The 10295-nt window shown below is 37.1% G+C and overlaps 1 pseudogene; it reads left to right on the forward strand.

The window, feature by feature from the left end:
- Positions 1 to 728: 728 nt before the first annotated feature.
- On the forward strand, positions 729 to 3289 carry LOC120149946 (annotated as a pseudogene).
- The last annotated feature ends 7006 nt before the right edge of the window (positions 3290 to 10295 follow it).

Consider the following 10295-nt stretch of genomic DNA (forward strand, 5'->3'; position numbering starts at 1 on the left):
ATTTATTTTTTATTGCAATAATTTTATAAATTCTTTCTTTTCTTGAATTATTTAATTCTTTTCTATTCTCATCGATATTTTTTTTCTTAAAACATATTCTTTTAAAAAAATAAAATTATAAATATATTATATAATTTTAGATGACATTTTATGTATTAAATAATATTATAATATAAAAAATATGAGAAAAATATATGTATATCTTTTATGATTATAAAAAGGTCGTTATATTAGACTAATTCATATTATAATGTTATAAATATTTACAATTAAATTTAAATAAAAATTAAAAATTTAACTTGAATTGATTTATTTAAAAAAATTTAAAATAAATTTGTCAGTTTAAACATTATTAAAAAATTGTTGGATAAAATATTTATCTACACTAAGGACAATGGAAACCAAAGGACTTGGAGAGGTTCGTAGAAATCATGCATTGAAGCATGGTGTCATCAACCACATCCTCTTCTCAAACCTTGAGCCACCTCCAACTTTGGTGAGTCAAATGCAATCCATGACCCTTGGATCATTTCTTAATCCGCGGCCTCCCGTCGATCTCAACAAACCCCGTTCACATTTTTTCTTCTCTAGGCACGCGCGCCATTGTCACCCACTCATGCTTACCTACCAACTCACTAACTCATTTCCTTCCAACTCTCTCTTCTCTATTTAAACTAGCTCTCTTTCCTCCTTTCGCCTCAGGAAACCAACTCTCCTGAGCCATTTCCCCTCTCAATTCCCTCTAAGACACACAAGCACAAGCATTCATCTGGGTCCTTCTCTATTTTTTTGTTTCTTCCTTTTTGACATGGAGGCGGTCGCTCAAAATGGTCACCAGAACGGGTCTTTGGAGAGTTTCTGCACCGCTTCGAAGGGTGTTGCCGGTGGCGCCGTTGATCCTTTGAACTGGGACGTGGGGCCGAGTCGCTCAAGGGGAGTCATTTGGACGAAGTGAAACGCATGGTGGCTGAATTCAACCCGTTGGTGAAGCTCGGTGGTGAGACCTTGACTATTTCTCAAGTCGCTGCCATTGCTACGCGGGACTTGGGTGTCAAGGTTGAGCTGTCCGAGGATGCGAGGGCTGGAGTTAAGGCCAGTGCTGATTGGGTCCTTGATGGCATGAACAAAGGCACCGACAGCTATGGCGTCACCACTGGTTTTGGTGCTACTTCACATCGGAGAACCAAGCAAGGAGCTGCCCTTCAGAAAGAGCTCATCAGGTAAGTTTAAATGACTTTTACGATTTGACTCAGTGACGTACGTTTAGCATTGTAGTACGGATATGGTATGGAGTACTGCTTTTGTTGACCCTGCCTGATGGTGAGCTGAGTTATAACCGAGTTACTATTATTGACATCAAATTATAATGAGCTGTTTAGTTGATCCTATTTTTGGAAAGAGCGTGAACAAAATTAGTTTTCCAAGCTTAACGTTGCTATTACAAGAAAGTAATGGGGGATTTATGGCAAATTTATTCACAGTGAATTGGTAGTTTGGATAAAATTAATTGTCTGTTGTTGCAGGTTCTTGAATGCTGGGATCTTTGGCCATGGAACTGAGTCATTCCACACACTTCCTCACTCGGCAACCAGAGCAGCTATGCTTGTTAGGATCAACACCCTGCTGCAGGGGTACTCTGGCATCAGATTTGAGATTTTGGAAGCTATTACAAAACTTATCAACAACAATATCACCCCATGCCTGCCACTTCGTGGTACAATTACTGCATCCGGGGATCTTGTTCCCCTTTCCTACATCGCTGGATTACTCACAGGCAGGCCTAATTCCAAGGCCGTTGGACCAAACGGAGAAGCCCTTGATGCGGAGGAAGCCTTCCGTGCAGCCGGTATCGATTCCGGGTTCTTTGTGTTGCAGCCTAAAGAGGGCCTTGCTTTAGTCAATGGCACTGCAGTTGGTTCAGGCATGGCTTCCATGGTACTTTTTGAAGCTAACATTCTGGCTGTTCTGTCGGAAGTATTATCCGCAATTTTTGCTGAAGTGATGAATGGTAAACCCGAGTTCACCGACCATTTGACACATAAATTGAAGCACCATCCAGGACAAATTGAGGCAGCAGCTATAATGGAACACATACTTGAGGGGAGCTCCTATGTTAAAGCAGCTCAGAAATTGCATGAAATGGATCCCCTGCAGAAACCGAAACAAGATCGGTATGCTCTTAGGACTTCTCCGCAATGGCTTGGTCCACAGATTGAAGTGATCAGATTTTCGACCAAATCAATTGAAAGAGAGATTAACTCCGTTAATGATAACCCTTTGATCGATGTTTCGAGGAACAAGGCATTACATGGTGGCAACTTCCAAGGTACCCCTATTGGAGTCTCAATGGATAATTCTCGTTTAGCAATTGCAGCTATTGGGAAACTAATGTTTGCTCAATTCTCTGAACTCGTTAATGATTTCTACAACAATGGTCTCCCATCAAACCTCTCCGGTGGTAGGAACCCCAGTCTGGATTACGGTTTCAAAGGCGCTGAAATCGCAATGGCTTCCTATTGTTCCGAGCTCCAATACCTTGCTAATCCAGTCACCACCCATGTTCAAAGTGCTGAGCAGCACAACCAAGATGTGAACTCCTTGGGACTAATCTCCTCAAGGAAAACTGCCGAGGCTGTTGATATATTGAAACTCATGTCTTCTACATACTTGGTGGCCCTTTGCCAAGCAAATTGACTTGAGGCATTTGGAAGAAAACTTGAGGAGCACGGTAAAGAACACCGTGAGCCAGATAGCGAAGAAAATCCTCACAACCGGTGCCAACGGTGAACTCCACCCTTCGAGATTCTGCGAGAAGGATCTCGTGAAAGCCGTGGACCGCGAATACGTATTCGCCTACATCGACGACCCCTGCAGCGCAACCTATCCATTGATGCAAAAGCTGAGGCAAGTACTCGTGGAGCACGCATTGACAAACGGCGAAAACGAGAAGAATGCAAGCAGTTCAATCTTCCAAAAGATTTCTGCTTTCGAAGAAGAGCTAAAGGCTGTTCTGCCCAAGGAAGTGGAGAGCGCAAGGGCGGCAGTGGAGAATGGGAACGCAGCAATCCCCAACAAGATCAAGGAATGCAGGTCTTATCCGTTGTACAGATACGTGAGGGAGGAGCTCGGAACAGGGTACCTAAGCGGTGAAAAACTGGTCTCACCTGGTGAGGAGTTTGATAAAGTGTTCACAGCCATGTGCCAAGGCAAGATCATTGATCCCATGATGGAATGCGTCAAGGAATGGAACGGCGCCCCTCTTCCCATCTCTTAGTTCTCGTTTTCTTCATTTGTAATGCTTTGAGATTTGTTTTATCCAAACCTGTTTTTTCACCTTTGATTTTTGTGTTCGCTTGTAAAACAAGTTAAAATGAATCATCATGTTGATTTCACAATTCAACCTTGGGGAGGATGGATGGTTTTCAACTTCAGAATTGATAGTTTGCTAAGCGCATTTATTCCTCCGAGTTGCATTGGTTGAGGTATTAAATGTGTGTTGGGGGGGCACGTGGATCTGCGTGAGCCTTACACCTTTGCAGAGTGAAGCAACGGTTGACACCTTCCCATGGGGGTTTTGAAGTAAACGTGGTGCCACTTTAATTCCCAAACTCACTTCTAATGTCACCACCACTTTCCGTACATATTACTTATTAAACCAGAACTTTTCTAAAAATAAAAGAGTTTATAAAATTTTAAGACCGAAAATAAATTATTAATAGAAAATTTATTAAAAATTTAAAAAGAATTTAAAAAATTAAAGAGATATTGTCTCTTATCCATCTCTCCTTCGCCTATCCTTAAATATAGAGGCTTTGTATATCTCGACTTTTTAATTTATATAAATTTGGTTATTTTATTAATATGAGTTTTGTTTAAAGTGAACTCGTTAAATGATTTTAAGAGTATTGTTCTTCTTATAAGTTTCGGATTTAAACAATTATCATATAATTAATGATCAAAATAGATTTTCTTATAAAGGTTCATAAAGTTTATTCCAAATATAGAAAATACCAAAAATTACAATGAAAATTTACTATGATAATTGTAAATTATCATATAATTAGGACAATTTTCTCTAATCATTGAAACAAAATTAGCAACTTAAGACCACATAAGGACCAAACAAGGAAATATTAAAACTTAACCAAAACACTCGAACAAAGATAAATTTAAACAGATCCGATCACATAGACAAATAAACCACAAAACATAATAAAATTACTGAAAGATCACCGACAAACCAGACTCGAGCGACGTGAAAAGATATTTACAAACGCATAACGGGTATCCAAATCCACTTCGAGTGTCAAAGTAGGAAAGATCAACAATAATATAAGTGTCATCTTGATTAATTGCGGTAATACCAATCAATCCTTAAAAAAATAACGATAAAACAATCGAAAAACGTGCCAAAAGACAAAAGAAAACGTGTCATAAAATTAGATGAAAACGTGTCATATAGAGTACTTATCATAAATTTAAACAGATCCGATCACATAGACAAATAAACCACAAAACATAATAAAATTACTGAAAGATCACCGACAAACCAGACTCGAGCGACGTGAAAAGATATTTACAAACGCATAACGGGTATCCAAATCCACTTCGAGTGTCAAAAGTAGGAAAGATCAACAATATAATATATAAGTGTCATCTTGATTAATTGCGGTAATACCAAATCAATCCTTAAAAAAATAACGATAAAACAATCGAAAAACGTGCCAAAAGACAAAAGAAAACGTGTCATAAAATTAGATGAAAACGTGTCATATAGAGTAGACTTATCACAACCATTGGAATCAGCCCATCTTCTTAAAGTAGGGAAATACTTAAATTGTGGATGTATAATCCTGCATATTCCTAGAAATGAATCTGATATTGAGGACCACTATGACTTTAAGGCATTTTCTAGGAGGATCATACAATCGCTTGGGCTTATTGGGCATTTTTTCAGCTGCTAATTGTTATTACATGGCATGTTGGGTTTCTCTTCCCTCATTAAACTGAAAGGTATTATAGGACTTCCTAGTTTGGGGCCATTTTCCCCTCCGTGATGTTGACAAACTAACCTTTGTATTGATCAGATTAGATCTTCCACCCGAAATTGCTTGTTTCGTACTTTTAAGTTATAATACATGGTCACCTACTGGATTTTGACTGTCAATTTGTCCCATTTCAAATAGAATTACCACTTCAAAGGCATACATCAAATTAAATAGTCTGTCATGTCTCCGTGTGCAAAATTTTTCTAAGTGCTTATAATATGCTTGACTATTTGTTTGAGGCTTTTTTTACGAAACTTTTCGAAGGAACGACCTTGTTTTGATGCTTAAAACAGATCAAAATGATATATTTTGTCAGACAAAATTTAAGATTAGATTGTTCTGAACCTAAGCCTAATGAGATTCAAAGCTCTTGCAAGACCACTAGGGCAACTTAAGCTTTGGTAATAATTGTAACACAAATAATATCCTAAATAACCCAAGGACTAAGCCCGAATTTTTCATCATATTTTTCTCTTTTTCTGCATTTCTCCTCATCTCCAAACCCTAAAATCCTAACAACCACACTATTGCATCCCAACACTTCATTATATCATCAAATAAGACTACAAGTGAGAATATTAATTATATTAATATTACACTTAGAAACAATATCAATTAGGATGACATAAAAATAGCCTTGGATAATGCTCGAGAAATGATTAGGAAACCCGAGTTCCTTTAGAAAATGCTATCATTATCGAAAGTATAGATTCAGTCCGAATATATCCTTAGGTAGTGCATGAGGCACTTAAAGCTAAATAGTTTGGGTGCAAGGTCCGACACTCAAGGAGTGGGCTAGTCGAGGGGTTGATCGATGCAGAGATTTCGAGCAACCAACCTCGATAGAATAGAGGGAGTGTGAGCTCCGAGATGCAGAACTCTCAACCGCACCATGATATCTATCATAAAGTAGAGAATGCACTCTACGAGTATACTCACTATTGCAGTTATCAGTTAGCTTGAGCTTGACATGAACACTTTTAGTATGACTTAGTTGTTAGTGTTGCACTAGGCTAGTTAGTTCAACGTTTGGAATTTGTTTCCTTACGCTGGTTAGTCCAGAAGCAGTCTAAGGACTTTTTGACATCAGTGATCTAGACCCAGATAGTACAGTACATCTCGAGTTCAACTTTAGATGACATGTATAATTGTAAACCCCAATTTGTATATTTTTATACGAGTCATAACTCATTTTAAACTTTTGTCTGTATGATTTAAATATTATTTTGGGAGCCCCTGATGTAAACTGTTTTATTTAAATTGTAGTTGATTTATTTTAGCATGAGTGGTTACAAATGGCCATTTTTAAAAACGGAAAAATTTAAAAGAAAATTTGGTTAGCCACTACGGTGGTTCCATGTGGCATTCTGATCGATCGGCTGTGTGTGGTACTGGTTTATGGTGTTACATTTAGTGGCATCAGAGCGTCAAATTTAGACGTTCCTAGAACTTACAGGTCAGAGTCAGTAAAAGATTATGAGTATACATGCCTTTAGATATGTAAAGAGTAATCCTGCTTTTGAAATAGTCATAGTAACTCCTCTTATTGTTTAAATTTTTAGAGTTAGATATGGAAGAGAGCCCATGTCATAGTCCAGAGCGTAGGGACGAGAGTAGAGCTTCCCTCACGAGCGATATCGGTGAATATTTAGTTCCCGAGACAGATTTTGAGGAGCCTGGGGATGCGGGAGTTGAAGAGGCATCTTTCTTTAGAGAGATGCCTGCTACCCTGAGGCGCATAGCTAGAGCCTTACCAGGACACCAGTAGCCCCACCTACTCAGCCAACACTCCCAACCCCACCTGCCATAGCTCCACAGGAGTCCCATGTTGAGAGACTCAGGAGGTACCAGGCCACATACTTTTGTCTAAAGTTCATATTTAGAGGGCATGTATAATTGTAAACCCCGATTTGTATATTTTTGTATGAGTCATAACTCATTTTAAACTTTGGTCTGATTTAAATATTATTTTGGGAGCTCCTAATATAAACAATTTTATTTAAATTGTAGTTGATTTATTTTAGCATGAGTAGTTCAACATGGTCATTTTTAAAAACGGAAAAGATTAAAAGAAAATTTTGGTTAGCCACTCCGGTGGTTCGTGGTCGACTATGTGTCGTACTGGTTTATACATATATAGTTTATATACATAGTTTATATATATATAATTCGTATAAATATAGTTTATATATATAGCTTATATATAAACTTATATTATATTAATATAAATTATATACTTTAATACTTTATATAGTTTATATATTGTTTACACATAGTTACATTTTATATATAAACTATATAATTTTTAATGTAAACTATTTATATAGTAATATATATGTACTTAATATACTATATATATATAAACTATATACATAAATCTTATATATTATATATTTATATATATAAATTACATAGTTGGCTTCATGCCGGGTAGGTCTACTACGGAGGCGATTCATCTACTTCGACGGGTTATGGAGAAATATTGGGGAAAAAATAGAGATCTTCACATGGCGTTCATTGACCTTGAAAAGACGTATGATAGCGTTCCACGCGATACGATCTGGAGGACCTTGGAAACGAGACGGATCCCAACTGCTTATATCCAGGCGATTCGTGATATGTACTGTAGATCTACTACTTACATTAGGACTACAGTTGGCGACACCGAGGCATTCCCGGTGGAAATCGGACTCCACTAGATGTCAGCTCTTAGCCCTTACATCTTTGCCTTGATTATGGACGACATCTATTCTGCGACACCAGACGGTGTTCCATGGTGTATGCTTTTCGTTGAAGACATTGTCCTAGTAGCTGAAACAAAAACTGAGCTAAATAGAAGACTGGCTGCTTGGAAGACTGTTTTAGAAGAAAAAGGTCTAAAGATCAATATTGAAAAGATAGAGTATTTATGCTCAAACTTTATTAGGAACCAAAACGATGATGATGTAGAATTATGTATAGATGGACACGTGATCCCCTCAAAGGAATGTTTCAAGTACCTAGGGTCTATGATACATAAAGATGGGGGTGTAGATGATGACGTTACACATCGTATAAAGGCGGGATGGTTAAAGTGGAGGGCTTCTACTGGAGTTTTGTGTGACAAGAATGTGCCTTTAAAACTTAAGGGGAAATTTTATACAATGGCAATAAGACCAGCGCTGCTGTATGGATCAGAATGTTGGGCAATCAAGAAGGATCACGTAAGGAGGATGGAGGCCGCAGAAATGAGAATGCTTCGATGAACATGTGGTAGGACTCTGTGGGACATGACACCAAACTCTACTATTAGGATGTCCTTTGGGGTGGTGTCTGTATCCGAAAAATTAAGGGATGGAAGACTACGGTGGTTTGGGCATGTCCATAAGCGACAACCATCGGATGCGGTCAGGAGGGTTGAGTCGATTACAGTCGACGGTGCCAGAAGGAGAGGACGACCAAGGCGGAAGTGGGAAGACTGCTTGAGATCTGATTTGAAGGATTTAGCCATTACCGAGGATATGACCTCTGATAGGAAAGTATGGAGACTTAAGACCAGGGTAGCCGAGTAGTGCGGGTCACAGACATAGGGTGTAATATATATGTCTTCTTTTTAATGTCTTTGTAATAATTTCCATGACTTCTACTTTATATATATGTCTGTTATTATAATTTATGAAGGCTTAGAACTAGGGTAGCGGATTAGTGTTGCCTCAGTTTATGTTTTAACCCATTTGACTTTATTCCTTCTCGTAGCTTTCTATCGTTTGACCATTGTGTATCATTCTCTTCAGGTTTCCTCTTTTTAAATTTAGTCGGATCTTACGTTTATGTCTATATGCAGAGATTTTTACGCATGGATTTATTTGCAGGGATTACTCTCCATTACAGACGAGCATATTGAAGACTACATAGGAAGACTTTTCAACTATGTATTTAGTTATTTATTTATTTATACAGACATTTTATTTTATCTTTATTTTTAATTTTCTTCCTGTCGGATGTCTTCCACGGAAGCTGCTCTCAATCCTGGCGTTGGGGGCAACCTACTACCCTACGTCCCCCTTACCCCATTGCATATGGGAATAGGGTTTTGTTGTTGTTGTGTTGTCTTTATATACTATATATATATATATATATATAATATATATATATATTATAAGTGTTTTTATTTTTTCAAATTTTTAAATGAATGTAATTTAGTCTATTTTTCATTATTTCTACACATTTTGCATTTATTTTGATTTCAACCTTTTGTGTTTTTAATTTATTTCAATTTTAATTCTTTCACTTTTATATTTATTCAATTTAGTCCTTGAATTTATATTTGTATCTTAATTTGGCCCATTGTTATTTGTTATTTATATTTTTGTAACTGGCCCATAACTTTTTAAATGGGTATAATTTAGTCATTTTTATATTAATTTAAACATCACATTTTAAATTTATTTTGATTTGGTCCCTTACCTATTTGTGTTGTTTAATTTATTTAAAATTTTATTTGTAATTTTACATTTCTTCAATTTTGTCCTTAGATTCATATTTTTTTTTACAAAATTGATCCATGATTATTGTTTGGTAATTTACTCGAAATCATATACAATTACAACTTGCAATTCACGAAAGATGGCAAAATAATTAATCCAAAAATAAAGACGATACGACCTGAACTTAATCTGTATTCGGTAAACATCTTACCTGAATTTTATCTGTTAATGATGTGACCCGATCTGAACGAGATCCGACTGAAGTCCACCTGAACCTAAATTAACTTGGCCTTTATCTGCTTCAGACCTGAACTGACAACTATCCGAACTGAAAATGACTTGACCTGAACCCGATCTAAATCTGATATCAAATCAACCTGAAAATGACTCGAACTGATTTTATCTGTACCCGACCTGATCCGAGCCAACCCATCAAATTAACATGACTTGACACGTACTCAATTTACCCGACTTTAGGATCCGATTAAAACCTAATCGATTACCTGATTTTACAACCTTACGTGTTAGGGTATTATATGTTGCCCGTACGTTGCAAAAGTGAAAATTGCACACAACTCCATGCGCTCCCGTCCAATATGGGAAGGAAACTTCATTCATACGCGCGGTTTTAGATTTGATCTTTCCCTTGGATTTTCGAGCGTTAATATTAATATCGACAATTTCGGGATCATTCTTATATAATCCTTTCATTATTAAGGATGATGTCCAAACGACCGACCAATCAAACTATAACATTGTTAGTTTGTTACCTGCCTTGATT

Source organism: Hibiscus syriacus, unplaced genomic scaffold (assembly GCF_006381635.1).
Source record: "Hibiscus syriacus cultivar Baekdansim isolate YM2019G1 unplaced genomic scaffold, ASM638163v2 tig00002793_pilon, whole genome shotgun sequence".
Classification (NCBI taxonomy): domain Eukaryota; kingdom Viridiplantae; phylum Streptophyta; class Magnoliopsida; order Malvales; family Malvaceae; genus Hibiscus; species Hibiscus syriacus.